This window comes from Nelumbo lutea, chromosome 5 (genome assembly GCF_056320005.1).
Source record: "Nelumbo lutea isolate HS-2025 chromosome 5, American lotus-T2T, whole genome shotgun sequence".
In the NCBI taxonomy this organism is placed as follows: domain Eukaryota; kingdom Viridiplantae; phylum Streptophyta; class Magnoliopsida; order Proteales; family Nelumbonaceae; genus Nelumbo; species Nelumbo lutea.
The window spans coordinates 84565637-84582759 of NC_142688.1; the positions used below are offsets into that span (position 1 = coordinate 84565637).

At 42.2% G+C, this 17123-nt stretch overlaps 1 protein-coding gene across 11 annotated transcripts in view; it reads left to right on the forward strand.

Annotated features, from left to right (window-relative positions):
- LOC148853214 (mediator of RNA polymerase II transcription subunit 9-like) overlaps nucleotides 1-17123 on the forward strand; it is a 46735-nt gene that overhangs the window by 8843 nt on the left and 20769 nt on the right. For 2 of the 11 annotated variants that reach the window (XM_088944054.1, XM_088944050.1), the window contains exon 1: nucleotides 11364-11607. The exons of 2 other annotated variants lie outside the window; for them this stretch is intronic. The gene's annotated coding sequence lies outside the window, so the exon portion shown is untranslated. Of the gene's footprint in view, nucleotides 1-11336; nucleotides 11762-11792; nucleotides 11890-11976; nucleotides 12012-17123 lie in introns of those variants that run through there. 7 more of the 11 variants (XM_088944056.1, XM_088944055.1, XM_088944048.1 and 4 more) reach the window with 6 other exon arrangements.

The following is a 17123-nucleotide window of genomic DNA, read 5'->3' on the forward strand; positions in this document are numbered from 1 at the left end:
ATAATTTTTGCCTCTTCTCTTGGAATCTTAAGATGTATACCCCGGACCTCCGAGCTCGGTTTATAATGAAAGTTTTTTTTTGCTTTTTCTCTCTCTTTTGTACTCAACATTTTTACATCAATGAAATGGAAAACATTTTGACTATTCTTGTGCAAAAATTTTCTAAGTATACATAACTCCCGAACTAGCGAACTAAACCGAGTAGAAGTAGAAATGTGTAGGTTACCCCGAACTGTCGAGCTACCAAGCTGGACTGCAAGTAGGGATAACCGAAATAAAATTTTTCTATGTGTGGGTTGCCCTGAACTACCGAGCAAACGAGCTAGGAGTAGGGATAACTTTGCATAATGTACACCGAGGTGAGCGGGCATTATAGGGTATATACCCGACTTATCTGCTCACGGGCTACTCGCTTAGATGTCGGTTATCCCTTAGAGCTAGTGGGTCCAACCTGTTATTATATGCCGAACTGGGTTAGACATCGTAGGGTTTACACCCGAACTGTCTATGCCTTAGGCATGATGATTTCCCTATGCCAAAGAGGCGACTAGGACTTGTCTGCCTATGCCAAAAGGCGATTGGGCCTTGTCATTGTGCTAAGGTCTTACATCCACTCGGCATTGTGGCTCTTAGGCTTCTGGGGGTGACTCACAGTCCTCTCTTCAGATCGGCAACCACAGGTAGTATCTTCTCAGGTTGCCGATGTTCCACGCTTGAGGTACTTGTTTTCATTCCAAGGTCTCGAGCTCATACGTACCTTCCCCGAATACCCGTCTTACTTGGTACGGACCTTCCCAGTTCGGTCCGAGCTTACCAACACCAAACTCAGGTACCATAACCTTCCGAAGAACTAGGTCACCGACACGGAAGTGTTGTTTCTTGACCCGAGCATTATAGTACCGAGCCACTCTCTATTGGTAAGCTGCAGTCCGGATGTATGCCAGGTCTCATACTTCTTCCACCAGGTCGAGGTTGGTACGGAGCTTGTCATCGTTTGTCTCCTCGTCGTAGGCCTTTAAGTGTAGTGTCGGCACACTAGGCAGCTCATCTACCCATAGTCCTTTTGCTTGAGCTAAGCGAGCCTTCAGTCCATGGAGTATGGCTCTGTTGGTGACTTCCGCTTGCCCGTTTGCCTGGGGGTGTGCTACCGAGGTGAAGTTTTGTTGTATTCCCATCTCGGCACACCAATTCTAGAACTTGATGTCCTCGAACTGCTTTCCATTGTTGGAGATGAATAGCCGAGGTAGCCCGAAGTGACATACTATATTCCTCCAGAAGAATTTTTGTATGTTGCGGGTTGTGATCATCGTTAGAGGTTTCGCTTCCACCCACTTCATGAAATAATCCACTGCTACCACCAGAAACCTCCTCTGTCCTGTCGCTGGCGAGAATGGGCCAAGAATGTCGATTCCCCATTGTGCGAAGGGCCATGGGCAGGTGAGGTATTTGAGGTCGGAAGTAGGTTAGTGGTGGATGTTGGCGTGCCTTTGACACCTGTCGCACTTCTTGATGAGCTCGAGTGTGTCTACCTTCATTGTGGGCCAGTAGTATCCTTGTCGTAGCACCTTTTGGGTGAGAACCCTACCCCCCAAGTGCCCGCTACACAAGTCCTCATGGGTGTCACAGAGAACGAGCTTGGCCTCTGAGGGTCGCAAAAAGCGTAAGTAGGGGAGCGTGAAAGATTTCTGGTACAGTTGTCGATCTATAATGACGTACTTAGCCGACTAGCACTCTACACTTCTGGCCGCATTACGATCTATAGGGAGGGTCCCGTGAAGCAGATAGTTCGTGAGTGGGTCAATCTAGCTCGACTCAGCCTGTGCTATGGGAGCGACCGCTCCTACCCTGCAAGAATGCTAGGCCAAGGTAGGTCCTCTATGTACATGGTCCGCATGGTTTTGTTGCTTGTGCTGGATAACCGGGACAAGGCGTTGGTCTTAGCATTCTCGAATCTCGGGATCTGCATGATGAAATAGGATATGAAGCCGCGTAGAACCTCCCTGACCTTGGCCAAATAAGCAGCTATAGTGGGGTCGCGGGCTTCATACTCGTCGCTGACTTGGTTGACCACGAGCTGGGAGTCACTGCAGATGATTAGGTGTTTAGCCTTTACTTCCTTCACTAAAGTGAGCCCGACTACTAATGCCTCATACTCTTCTTCGTTATTTGATGCTGCAAACCCGAACCAGAGAGCGTATTCCAGCTTCACCCTGCTTGGACCGTATAGAATTATCCCCACCCCGCTTCCTTGTTGGTTGGATGAGCCATCAACGTGGAGGATCCAGGGCTCCTCGTCCAAGGTCAAACCAGATCTAACTAGGATGGGTGCCGCGCTGGTTGAAGCTTCCTCCGCGTGCTCGAGCTCGGCTAGTTCGGGGATTGCGGTGTTGAAGGTACATTCTGCCTTGAAATCGTCTAAGGCTTGGGCCTTACTTATCGTCCAAGGTTCATCCCAGATGTCGTACTCACTGAGTTTGATAGCCCATTTCGTCAATCTGCCAGACACCTCGTGCTTGAGCAGGATTTGCCTTAGAGGCTTGTTGGTGAGGTCGACGACGATGACGGTGTGGGTTTGGAAGTATGGATGAAGCTTCCGAGCTGCGATGACTAGCGTGTACACCAATTTCTCGATCTCTGGATACCTTGTTTCAGCATCCTACAAAACCTTGCTAACATAGTAGATGGGTCGTTGGACCCGATCTACCTCTTTTATCAATACCGAGCTGACCACCTCGTCACTCGCGGAGATGTACAACTTTAAAATATCTCCCTCCTTGGGTCGAGTCAGAACCGAGATACTAGCTAGGTATTTTTTCAGCTCATTGAAGGCGAGCTGACACTACGCGGTCCACTCAAAGTCTTTACATTTCTTTATGGCCTTAAAGAAAGGTAGGCAGCGATATGCCAACTTAGACGTAAAACGGCTCAGAACAGCTATGCGGCCATTCAGCCTTTGAACCTCTTTTAGTTTGCTGGTGGTTTCATGTCTAAGATGGCCTGAATCTTTTTCGGGTTGGTTTTGATGCCACGTCGGTTGACTATGTAGCCTAAGAATTTACCCGAGGGGACGTTGAACACACATTTCTTGGGGTTTAACTTCAAGTTGTATTTTCGTAAAATTTCAAAAACATTTTGCAAATCATTCAATAAAAATTTTGAAAATTGGGTCTTAACGACCATAACATCTACATAGCATTCAACTTTATTGCTGATCAACGGCTCAAAAATCCTATTTACAAGTCTTTGAAAGGTTGCCCCGACATTTTTTTGTCCGAAGGGCATAACCTTATAATAGTACAGTCCAAGCTCGGTTATGAAGGTTGTTTTTTCCTCATCAACAGGGTTCATTCCGATCTGGTTGTAACTCAAGTAAGCATCCAGAAAGCTCAGCAACTCATGCCCTGAGGTCGCATCCACTAAGCAGTCGATCTTGGGCAGCGGGAATAAGTCCTTTGGGTAGACTCTGTTCAGATCGGTATAATCGATGCACATGCGTCATTTACCATTGGCATTTTTTACCAGAACTGGGTTAGCTACCCAACTCGGGTAATTGACCTCCCTGATGAAGTTTGTCGCTAAGAGCTTCACAACCTCCTCGTCGACTATCCTCCAGCTCTCCGGGGCGAGGTTGCGTTTTTTCTATCTAATGGGCCTAACTAAGGGATCAATATTTAATTTGTGAGTTAGGACTTTAGAATCTATGCTGGGCATTTCTACCGCGGACCAAGCAAATACATCTAAATTTTTAAGTAAAAACTTACCAGCTGAGAGCGGAGTGGTTCCTCGGCCGAAGCGCCGATCTGGAGGGTCTTAGCTGGATCATCTGTTGAGACCGGGATGTGAACCGTCTCTTCTATCGGTGTAGCTCGCTCCTCGGCATACTCCGTAGGTCGCACAAGCTCGATGTCAACTGCTAGCTTGGCTTTCCCCTTGAGGGCGCCGACGTAACATTTGCAAGATTCGAGCTAGTCGCCTCGCACCACCCCTACTCCATAGTTCGTAGGGAACTTCATTGCCAAGTAGTAGGTGGATACTACCACACGTAGTGCGTGCGTAATGGGCCAACCTACTATGGCATTGTACGGGGAGGGAGTTGCAACCACTACAAATATGTGTTCGAACCTCACAATATTTGGCCATGTACCGACCTCTATGGGTACTGAGACTCGGCTGAAAGGTCTGACCTCTTCGCCGCTGAAGCCTACCAGGGGAGTATCTGTCGGCTTTAGATCACTTGTCTGGTGTTGTAGCTTGTCAAAGGCGTCTTTGAATAAAATGTTGGCTGAACTACCCGAATCCACTAGGACACGCTTGACTTCAAAACCATTTATCCTCAGCTTTATCACCAGAGCGTCATCGTGAGGATATTGGATCCCACGTGCATCATTTTCTGTGAAGTAGATGGGGTCTCCGTAGGGAACTTCATTGCCAAGTAGTAGGTGGATACTAAAGCACGTAGTGCGTGCGTAATGGGCCGACCTACTATGGCATTATATGGGGAGGGAGTTGCAACCACTATGAATGTGTGTTCGAACCTCGCAATATTTGGCCACATGCCGACCTCTATGGGTACTATGACTCGCCCTAAAGGTCTGACTTCTTCACCGATGAAGCTTACCAGGGGAGTATCCGTCGACTTTAGATCGCTTGTCTGGAGTTGCAGCTTGTCAAAGACGTCTTTGAATAGAATGTCGGCCGAGCTACCCGAATCCACTAGGATGCGCTTGACTTCGAAACCATTTATCCTTAGCTTTATCACCAAAGCATCATCATGAGGATATTGGATCCCGCGCGCATCATATTCTGTGAAGTAGATGGGGTCTTTGAGCCTGGGTCACTTCGGCGGGTTCTGCTCTTCGTTTTCTAGTTCGCTAACTAAAGCTCGGCCTACTGCCGAAGTGCAGCCTGCGATGATAGACCCACCAGTAATCATGTTGATTACTACGCGGATTGGCCTTTCTTCGGGCAACTGTCGTGGCGACTACTCGCTCTGTCTGCTACTGGACTTGGAAGCATTTCTTCTCTGGTCCCCCTGCTGGTCTGTTTGGCGATTTACTTGGTTCTTGTCTTCTCTTTGTATAAAGCTTTTTAGATATCCGCAATGGATGAGCTCCTTGATCTCGTCACGAAGGTTCCTATAGTTCTCTCTACTGTGTCTGTGGTCTTTGTGGAAGTGATAGTAGACATTTCTGTTCCTGGTGGCGGGATCTCCCCTCAACCGAGGTGGCCACTTGACATAGGAGGAGTCTTTGATTGCCATCAGAATTTCTCTTCGCTTCGCGTTGAGGGGTGTGTAGCTTGTTCTTTCGACAAGCGGAGTTCTGGAACGCTGACATAACTTGCGAGATCGCGAAGGAGATCGGCTCCCAGACTTGTTTCCTCCCCTGTTCGGGGACTTACTCTTTCTTCTCTTGTTCCCGTCGTTTCCTGTGTTGTCACCTTCCCTTTTTCTCTTTTCTGTTGGATTTTCAGTCCTCTGATTCATCTCTTCCTCGGTCTCGATGAACTAATCAGCGAGCTTGAGGAATTATGGGATTTCTTTCAGCTTGTTGGCCACCACATGCCACTTGAACTCCCTATGAGTTATACCCTTCTTCTCTGTCGTGAGCCTCATCGCTAGATCTAGATCGGGGATCTGTAGGCAGGTGTCATTGAAATGCCTAATATAGCTTCTGATGGACTCCTCTTCTCTTTGAACTACATTGAGGAGGCTTTCTTGGGACCTCGGGCACTTCTTGCTGGTGATGAAGTGCGAGGTGAATAGCTCCACGAACTGCTCCTAACTCTTGATTGTTCCTGGCGCAAAGTTTTGGTACCATGTGCGAGCTATTCCTTTAAAGGTGGTGAAGATGGCCACGCACATGCAGGACTCGCCAGCCCCAGCTAGGTGCATCTGGGATTGAAAGGAGTCTACATGGTCATTTGGATCAAAAGATCCATCATACTTGTCAAGGGGAGGCATTTTGAAGTCCTTGGGCATCGGGGTCGCCAATAGCTCGTAGGACAGAGGGGATGACTCAGAGAGGATATGAGGGGTCTTTATGGCTATGGAGCTCGCCTCCTCTTTACCTTTTACTTGTTCCTATAGGTTGGGCCTTGGGAGCTGGCTATTCTGAGTTGAGGTTCGGCGTGCTTTGTGACGCCTTTTCTGTTGTCTCTTCGTCGGCTTCGCGTTAGTGCTGCTAACCTCTGTGTGGTCCAGTATTGTTATGGCATGAGGTGGCTCTTGGTTCTCTGGATGTTGAGGCTAACTGCCATGGATGGAAGGACCTTGCCTTGAGTTCATGGTTAGAACACCGAACCGGTTACCTGCGAGTGAACCTTCTTGATGCAATTGCCGAGGAAAAATGGCCCTAGCAGGCTGAGTGTCTCCGGACCTGTTTCCAATGTTGCCTTGTGAAGCAGGCGGAGTGACCTGCTCGCCTCTCTTTCCATGAGGTGAGACTTGGCTCTCAAGAGTCAAATGGTTGAACCTGCTCGGGGTGGAACATGTTGCTGGCTTTGCTGCAGTGGAGGGAACTGCTGCTGATAGAACTGGTAGAAGACTTGCTACTGGTATTGCTGAAATTGCTGGATCTGTTGCATTTGGACCTGAATGGCCCACACGCAATGTACCAGGTCATTGAACTGGAATTGCCCGACTTCGGGGGGAACCACATATGGTTCAGGGAAAGTCACGCCAACTACAGGAGGAAGTGGTGCGTTTACCTGCGTAGAAGCTTGCGGCATGGTCAATGTTGGAACCCCAGCTGCAGTGAACGATATGGTGAATTGACCGATGCAGACTGATGGGAGTTGAGGTTGCCCCCCAAATACGTTCATTTTAGTGCTCTGTCCGGCATGACTGGAGAATGCCATTGAATTCAAATGAGTTGAGTGTGGAGAAGGCTTTTTGTAGCATTTCCCACAGACATCGCCAATTGATGTAGCGCGATCTAACTGCTCCCTGCTGGAGGATGATCTGGCTTCCAGTCGGATGATGAGCTAGGTGGATCTGCAAAATATGATCAGAGAACCCGGGGTGGCTAGCCCGGCGAGGTCGCTCCGATGCTTAAGTTAGTAAGTTTGTTGCGAGCTGAAATAGCTTTTTGGAAATATAGAGAGCTAGAGAGTAGGGAAATAACGCGTACCTTGTGCCCTCGAGGTTGGAGCCTTTATATAGCTAAGTACTCGCGGGTTTTGCGAATCGGTTCCGGGGTCTTCATCATGATGGGATCCGTTTCCGTTTTAATTAGAGGATAATGTTACCAACTTGATAAGGCTTATCAATTCCTCCCGAACCGGGCGGGGAGGAGATAAGACTTGCCATTATGCAACATGATCCTATGAGGTTCGGGGTCTGCTGGAGATATTTTTGGGTTTGCTACGTAGTGGTATGGATCATTATCCTCGAGATGATACTTTTTAGTTCCAAACTGGACTAAATGCCAAAGTGCCTTGGGACTGAGGTGGCCTTGTCCCAAGGTGACTTAATGTCGAACTAGTTGGGAGTCTGAGCTCAATTGTTGCGAACTAGGCATGTTGGGCTAAGCTGTCATCTCTTAGTCAGGTCGTGTCCATGTGTCCCCTTTTTACTAGGTCGGGCCAAATCACCCTTCATCACCAATAACCACCAACTACAATGTTTGTGGCTTATTTTTGTGAGCTTGAATCTGCTACCCATAAGACACTATCCACACCTTACCCACAATACAATCTTTTATACTATTATTGATTATTTAATTAAAAATTTATAATTACTTACTATTATTGATAAATGTTGTTAAAAACTTTATGGCCATCGCTTTTTGGGTCGATGGTTCGACCATCCAGATCAAACAGACAGTCCGTTCTGACAACAAAAATTATAGGCAAAAAATTGAGTTTGTGAGGTCCATTAAGTAGTATCATACGTGTTATGTCATTCGAGCGTGTGACTTATACGACTCAAAAACATAACCATTCTGGCCACCGGTTTTTGGGTCAACGGTTCGACCATTCGATTCGAACGGATGGCCCATTTTGACAACAAAAAATTATAAGCAAAAAATTACAGAACCATTATGGCCACCGATTTTTAGGTCGACGATTCGATCGTCTGGTTCAAACAGATGATCCATTCTAACAACAAAAATTACAGGCAAAAAATTGAGTGTGTGAGGTCAATTAAGCAGTATCATACATGTTATGTCATTCAGGCGTGTGACTCGTACGACTCGAAAATGAACCATTGTGGCCACTAGTTTTTGGGTTGATGGTTCAACCATTTGATTCGAACAAACGGCCCGTTTTGACAACAAAGAATAAACAAAAACTACCAAAAACCATTGAATAAAAACACAGATGGCCCGTTTTGGGGTAAAATGGAATTGGTTGCCTGGACGGTTCCCAATTAAAAAAATAAAAACACAAATGGCTCGTTTTTATAAAAAAAAGGCAAAAAATTGTGTGTGAGGTCCATTAAGCAGTACCATACGTGTTATGTCATTCAAGCTTATGACTTATACGACTTGAAAACGGAACTGTTCTGGCCACTGGTTTTCAGGTCGATGGTTCGACTGTTCGGTTTGAACGGATGGCCTGTTCTGACAATAAAAATTAAAAAAATAAAAAAGACCAAAAAACATTGAATGAGTCAACGGTTTGACTACCTAGGTCAATGGGTTGTTGACCGATTCAACGATTTTTGGCTAGAGACCGAAATTAGGATAAAACAGAACTAGTTGCCTGAATGGTTCCCAATTAAAAAAAAAAAGGCCAAAACCCATTAAACAGGTCAACAGGTTGACAATTCAACCACTCAGGTCAATGAATCGTAAGCCGATTCAACGGTTTTTGGTCAGAAACTGAATCAATGGGTCAACAGGTTGATGGTTTCACAGGGCCCCTCCCTAGTACAACCTTACTTCAAAAACATCTCCCCGTTGGTATGTTGCCATTCATGGGAGATGTTCCTGATATGTTGTTGCGATGTCATGTGGATAGGGTGTGGGTAATAGATGCAAATTATTTCTATGGCCTACATGGTCTCAACTATTCACTAGACGAGCCTTGTAAGCCATTTGTGGGTTGCTCCTATGTGCATGTCAGAACTAAGGGTGTTCAATGTTTGGTTTGATTTGGTTCAAAGATCTCAAACCAAACTAATAAATTATAAATTGAGAACATTTCATATCAAACCCAACCAGTCCAAACCATCATATTACAGTTTGATCCAGCTCCTAATATTGGACTTGACCCAATTAAAAAGCCCAAATAAAATGCATGTTCTCATAAATAACAAAATAACAAAAATATCAAGTTAAAATGTTAACCGATGTCATCTTTATTATTATTATTATTATTATTATTATTATTATTATTATTATTATTATTATTATTACATTTACACTTTTCCAAACATAACAATTCCTTAGGCATTAAATTACAAGTTGGAAATTGAAATAAACAACGATAATATATAAAATGTTAAATGAATAGATACATACATACATACATATGTTTAAACATACTAGTAATTAAGCACATGTGTTGCATGTGAGAAATTTTTTTCATATTAATTAATTGAATTTTAGATATATCATAGTTAAGATAGAAATTGAAAATTAACAAAAGTAACAATATGATTAAAAATAAACTTAAATATTTATTATTTAATTATAATATCATGGGATTATTTGAAAAGTTGGATCATTGATCCACCATCTAGATAAGAAAATATCTTTGCTTTTGGATTAGTTTAAAATTAGGGAAAATTTTAGTTGGAGCCGGCTATATATTTAATATTAGACTACAAGTTGGTCCATAAACCAATAAAACTCTGACAATTGGCTCTACATTTCAAATTATAAAAAGGAGGAGGGCAGCAAGGACCCTCCTCTGGGGAGGAGGGCTGTGCTTAAGGGTGCTTAACACCTACAAGTTTATGATTGTTATGCATTTAATGAGAGAATTCAAAGCATTGAATACACTACAAAAAACTTGTAGGGTGCTTTGGCCTCTCCATGTCCTTTGATCCATGATCTTTGATGGCCAAATATATAAAAGCTCAACCAAGATCTTTGAGTAATAGCATAACCACCATGGAAATAATGTCAAGCAGAGACAAATATCTGAATCCTAAAGAAGCACTTTTAATGAATAGGGAGGCATCCGATCTTGAATTAAGAAAACCCAACAGGATGAGAAAACCAACCAGTTTTTGCTACCAATCTATGGGATCTTGTTTCAAACCATAGAGGGATTTGCATAAGTGGCAAACACAATTTGGAAAAATAACAAATCAACAAAGCCAGGCAATTGTAACAGGTAAACATCTTTACACAAATCACCATGAAAAAATGCATTTTAAACATCAACTTGAGATATAGGCCACTTGATAGAAACTTTAAGTTGAGAACCATTCACATCATGCAAGGATACAATCGGAAACTTCTCTCTACTTGAACCCTTTTGGCAACATTGCTGTGTAGATACAAAATACCTGGCAACAAGCCCAACTACAAAATTCCTGCACATTACTCCACTCATCAACATCCTCCTTTGGCTCCTGGCCCTTGCTGCCCTCCTCTCTGTCTCCATCACATATGCGCTCAAGTGCGCATTCTACTTTGAAGTTGTCTGGAGGGAATACTTCCACCCAGAGTATGAATTTAAGTTCACTCGAAAATCTTAACTTTTTATTGATTGAGCTTGAATTAAAATAAATAATGGAGCTTCATATTTTAAGTTGACAAAAATATTTTTTATAGAAAGATTTTAACTTGATAAAAATCAAAGATAAATAAAGTCAAATCGAATTTAAGCCAGAATTATTTACATGGTGTTTGGAAGCGTTGGCGATTTTTGGGACCAATTTTCAAGAAAAACGTTAATGCTTTCAAGACCTGTTTTTACAAAAAAAATGCTTCTGCCACGTAGGCAGTGAGAAACATTATGCTGTTTGGTAAGGTGATTTTTATCACCATTTTTCATGTATGTGCTGATGGGTAAGCACCACATAGGATACACATCAGGTAACCATTGGGGGAAACAATTCACCAATGCATGAATGCCAAATTTTTATCAGTGAGGTCCCAATTTTCGAGACATACCTGATTTTTTAATAATCAGTTGAACTAAACAATAAGATATATGAGCATTTGTTGAAACACCTATGTGAATCTGACATGACACCCTTTTTTTTTAAAACAGCCACCATTCCAAACATCCCCTTAATTAGAACTGATTTTATTACCCTTGACAACATATATATAATATAAACATAAAAATATTACCAAATCATCCCCACAATGTATCACACAGCACATCCCAGAAAACATCTCCCAATGATATCATCATTTCTGGTACATCCATGATTTCAATACACGGCGGGGATGTTTGGTGGGAAGTTGTAGGGGGCAGTTTTGTTTGGGTTAAATTAAACTCCGGTGTGAGGTGAGGTTGGTGCGAGTAACAAATCCAGATTTGGGAAAAACTTGGTCAGTTAGGGGTCATTGGGAGCTTTCACTCGCATGACACGTCAATCCATTCGAGGTTTATTGCCACGTCGACAACTGGGGCCACAGAAAGCGCTAAAATAGAGTGACACGTCAATCAATAAGTTCAATGATTTGCAGAAGCAAACAGGTGACGTTGAATTTCTCCGGTCTCTCTGAAATCTGAGCAATTTGGGGGTTGTCATTCAAGTCTTGTAGAATTTCAACCTGTTCGTTTCCCTTCTGCTGTTATCAGTACTTGTTCTCTGTTCATTGTTCCTCGAAGTGCCATTGTTCTTTTAGTGGTACGTTTCTTCTGTACAGCATTTTCCATTAAATTGTCTCTGTTTTCTTTCTTTATGTTTTCTTGTGCCTTAAATTTTGAATCTTTTTGTTAAAACTTTGGCTTATTAGGGTTTTATTTAGTGCTTCGGTGAGTTCTGGTCTCTATTTACTTTGTTTTGTTTAGTTAACTGTTAAAGTTCTGAGCATTCGTGACTGCGTGTTAGCTTGATTCCAGGAAATTATAGAAAGGAGGACTGAATATGAAGGCAGGTTAGCGAAACAAGTGTTTTTACTTGAACAATTGATTTTTTTTTTTCTTCCGTTACATGAGGATAGCTTGTATGGTTGGAGTTAGGGTTTTCGCTTCTGTAGAGCTCTCTGATAATTTTGTCCTTTTTGGGTTATTTCTGTATAGTGATTTTAGCTCTCTCTCTCTCTCTATTCGTTGTGCTAGATGGGTTCAGCCAGTGCGCTTGATTGTTCTGTTTGTTCAGTAGAATAAATTAAACGAAGTTCTATTGATCGTTGCGGCTTGTGCAGTTTGTTCTTTTTATACTTTCGGATGTGTTTATACCGATTTATTATTCCTCTATTTGAGGAACCTTGGTCCTGCTTTCCTAGAAAGATTTTAATCATTCAGGATGATTGATCTCAGCTGTGCGTTTCTGGTTGCCGTTAAGACTAGGTTATCGATTCCAGACTTCAGATTTCTATCTTCGTAGCACTATTCTTTAGGCTGAGTAGTTAACTTCAGGTTCTGTAGCCTGGGCGAACCTCTCTATGTGAACTTATATAACATTTCACAAAAGTGTGAGCTATTATGTATGTAATAGTCTCAATTTTCTTGGTAATAATAGTTTCATCTAGGAGCCATTGCTTAATGCGTTGGTAAAATCTCAGGTTGACAAGCCTGAGAACAATGAAGTGTCTAAGAACAGCTAGTTAGTGCAAAATGTGCTGGATGTTAGGGGCCAGAATTGGATAGCTGCCTTCAATGTAATTGCTTCATCTGAGCTTATAGCTTTTGTTGAACATTGGTTAACTTAAACATGAGTTATACATTGTATGTATCATCTCACATCTGCCCACAGGGATAGTTCTAGGGTGCTGTGTAGATAAAAAGGTTGGTTCGATTTATGATAGTATTTTATTACTATTTATTTATTTTTCCACATATAGCTCAGTGACAGCTGGAATGGAGTCTGCATTTTTTTCCAGGTTCAGCCTTTTTTATGTGGGGAGTTTCAGCCCAGTTGATTGCTGCACATGGGAAAAGAGTATCCCATTTTTCATCTATTGTTTTCTCATTATAAAAAATAAGGATTTTTAGAGGTGAGAAGGTGCTCCCTCTCTCAAGCCCAAGTGCAGTCCCTTTGAAAGGGCGCATGCCTAGTGTGCTTGCACCTCAGCTCATTTGTGTAGCTTTTGAAGCAAAGTGGTTGGCCTGGGGAGCGGAGACTTTGCCCTTGGCCCCCTGACCAAGACCCTTGGGGCAAGCTCAAACAAGTCAAAGCTGGGATCCTAAATTCATGGTTCATATATAAAGAAATTGGTTTTGTAACTTTAGTTATAATTCATTGGGGCGCTTAGAGCATTGGTGAGTGAGCAAGTGTTGTTCACTTATCCTTCTTAATAAAGACATTCTTCGCGAACAACATTTGATTTCTAATCCTAAAAGGATCTGTGATTAAAATTACAAACCCAATTTCTTTATATACGGACCAAGAATTCAGGACCATGCATTGAATATGTTTAGTATGTTAGTTTATGTATTTTAATTTGCTCCAATAGGCTTTTTAAAACATTTAATTTCTTTTACAATTTAAGTTTGTATTTTTTGAATTAATACTATTTTAATATTTTTTTGCGTTTCTTGCATTTTTTTTAATTTTTTAATTTTTTGTGCCTTTCTTGTAAAAGGCACACGTCTCGTCTTGTGCCTTGGGTGTGAAAAGCCCCTTGTGCGCTTTTAAAGCATTGAATTTCTCTCTAGGTGTATAATTAAATTTCACATTTTTTATTAGTGGCAGCTTGTGTCTCAAACTTATCACTTTATTTGCTCATATTTTATAGCTCATTTGGTACTTGGTGCGTGTAATAATTGATTGTTTCATATGGAATGTTTAGTTTGATTCTTGAGGTATTTAAAATCTTCCAAGAATCAAGAACTAGAATATGCAGGGCATTGGGCTATTATCCCCTTTTAAAGATATTACAAATTCCTCTTTCTTGAATCTTGTTAATTACATGGAGGTGACTCTTCAAACGTTTCTTTCTCTCTTGTGTTCCCTTGAAAGGTAAAATAAAATGGTTGTATTAATGATAAAAGGGAAATTCCTGCTAAATACAAAGCTAACCCCTTCGAGATGAAAGGGGTCCAGCAATATTATCTATGGACACCAGAGTCATGGAAGGAATTTACAATCAAAAGATACAATCAGAAGGACCATTTGTCCCAATACTTTAACCCCATTGATCACAAAATAATTGAAAAGGGAGGTCAATGAAATCCTTCTTGAGGCTAGCACATTTGATGAAAAGCCTCTTGGCTCTGCCTAGCACCGATTCCAAGGGGAGGACATGCCTTTAGAAATCCAACTATTCCTCCCACTCCACAAGACCCAATAGATTACTGGGGGGGGGATTCCATAGATATCCTCTATTGCTGAAATAACTTACAGGCCAAGTAGAGAATAATTGCGGGTGGACAATGAAGTAATAGATGGTTGGCAAACTCCCAATCACTCTCGCACGAGGAGCATTGATTCAACACCAACATTGCTCTAGCCGTGAGATTGTCAATGGTTTGGATTTTATTTAGACTAGCTGCTTAAATGAAAAATACTACTTTGAATGGGACACACCCTCTATATCCACTTCCATGGAACTTCGTTTGAATCATGGCCAACAAATGGAGGGAATAGGATTTCGCCAAGAAGTTCCCGTCCTTGTTTCCTCTCCATCACTTGTTGTCTGGTGAACCTGGATTTGGAAAAATGGAGCTATTGCTTAACAACAGTGAACTAAACTCCACTTCCCAATCCAGAATGTTTAATTTAAAACAAAGGGTCTACATTGCTTGACCCCCCCAATGTTTTAGCATTTCTGCACTCTTTATCCCTTTGCCTTTTCCGTTGGCTTCCAAGACTTCTCTCTAGCCTCTAGCAGTGTTGATGAATATTTTCACCATATTGAGGAAGGAAATAAAAATGTGTTGGAAGAAAGATATCAGGAATCACGATCACCATTATATTACTTTTGGAGTTGCATTTTAATTAATTGATTAGTGTTGTCTATTGAGAATAGTGCTTAATTAATTGAGAATAGAAAATCTAGTTTGCAATCCTGTATCTTGTAAATCTGATGTAGTGAAGTGTGAACGATGAAAGCAGTAAGGATATCATCAATGGAGAAAGAGAATTTTCATCCATGGGGAGGCTAGTGAATTTTGAAGCAAAAAATTCTCTTATTTGAAGAGGTCAAAGTAGGTGGAAAGGTATCTTTGAGATTTGGGAGTTAAAGAAGTTGTGGGTTTTTCTGGTTGGTTTTGAGTTTGTTGCTTGATTCCAGAACTTTGTTGGTGACACCTTGCACAAGGATAAAAGTTTGGATTGGAAGAGTTTTAAGGAGGTAAGGAAGAACATACAAAGTAGAGAGAAGGATTGGAGGAGGAATGGTAGAGGTAATTTCATTGCATTGCTTGAATTTTTCAGGCAAGGAAGAAAGCTTGGTTTCTTTCCCTGAAGGAAGAGAAGGAGAAGGGTAGGCTTTAATCTCTTAAATTTTAAAGGGATTCTCTAAGCACCTTGTGAAAGCTTGCATAACAGTCAAAGAGGGGAGATGTCAAAAGAGGAAAATGAAGCTACAGAAGGGAAAGATGTAAGGAAAAGGATATTTTGTACAAGATAGGCAAATTACAGATCAGATCCTGATTGCAAATGGGAGTGTGGAGGAGAAGAGGAGATCTTGCAAAAAAGGTTTCGTCTGCAAGCTAGATTCGGAAAAGGCTTATGACTTGGTGGATTGGAGTTTCTTATTGGAGGTGTTAAGAAGGTGTGGCTTTGGGAACAATTGGTGTAACTGGATAAGTGGCTGTCTAAATTCCTACCACTACTCAGTCTTAGTTAATGGTGTGGTGAAGGACTTCTTTCTAGCCAATAGAGGCCTAAGACAAGGTGACCCACTCTCTCCTTTCCTCTTTACACTTGTTGCTGATGTGTTCCATAGATTGATTTCCAAAGCATATGAGGACCTATTACAGGGATGGAGATTAAGGAGAAGAGGCATTCTAGTAGCCCACCTTTAGTTCGTTGATGAACCTCAAGAGCTTAATAAGAGATTTTGAACATGCTTCCAGCTTGAGGATAAATTTGGATAAAAGCCGTGTGGCTGGTATAAACTTGGAGGATTTGGAGGTAGAGTCTATTGCAGGGTGCTTAGGTTGTGCCATGTCCTCTTGGCCATTGACTTAGGTCTCCCCTTAGGCGTAAACTCTAAAGAGAGTAGTTTCTGGTCCCATATTGTGGAGAAATTTGCTAAATACTTGGCGGCCTGGAAAAAGAATCACATCTCTATAGGGGGTAGGGCGACTTTGATTAGGGCCGCACTTGCCAACCTTCCAACTTATTACCTTTCAGTCTTTAGGATTCCCACAAGGGAGGCTAAGAATTTGGAGAAGGTAATGAGGGATTTTTTGTGGGAACTAGGAGAGGTGAAGAAGGATCATCTACTTAGATGGGAGATAGTCACTAAATCTAAGGAAGATGGGGGATTGGGGATATTACCTTTCAGTCTTTAGAATTCCCACAAGGGAGGCTAAGAATTTGGAGAATGTAATGAGGGATTTCTTGTGAGAACCAGGAGAGGTGAAGAAGGATCATCTACTTAGATGGGAGATAGTCACTAAATCTAAGGAAGAAGGGGGCTTGGGGATAGGGAAATTAGTGCAAAAGAATGAAACCCTCCTAGGGAATTGGTTATGAAGATGGCTTTGGGGGAGAGAGAGAGAGACTTTGGCATGAGATGGTGTCAAGTATTCATCGCTACTCAGAAATGGTTGGGATACTGGGATATCTCGTTGGATTACCCTCACAATACCTTTGAAGGCTATACATGATATTCTCCTTTGCTTCTTTAGGTTTATCAAGTCTGATGCTTGCTCTGGTGATTCTTTTCAGTTTTGGGAGGATGTTTGGGTGGGTAATCAACCCCTCAAGGATTGTTTTCCTTCCTTATACTCCCTTTCCCTTTACAAAAATGAGCCAATTTCAAAGTGTCTCCTAGATCCGTTTCTTCCCTTGTCTTTAAATTGGGACTTTAACTTTCATAGGGGATTAAGGGATGGTGAGTTAACTTGTGTTACTGAGTTGCTTTATTTACTTG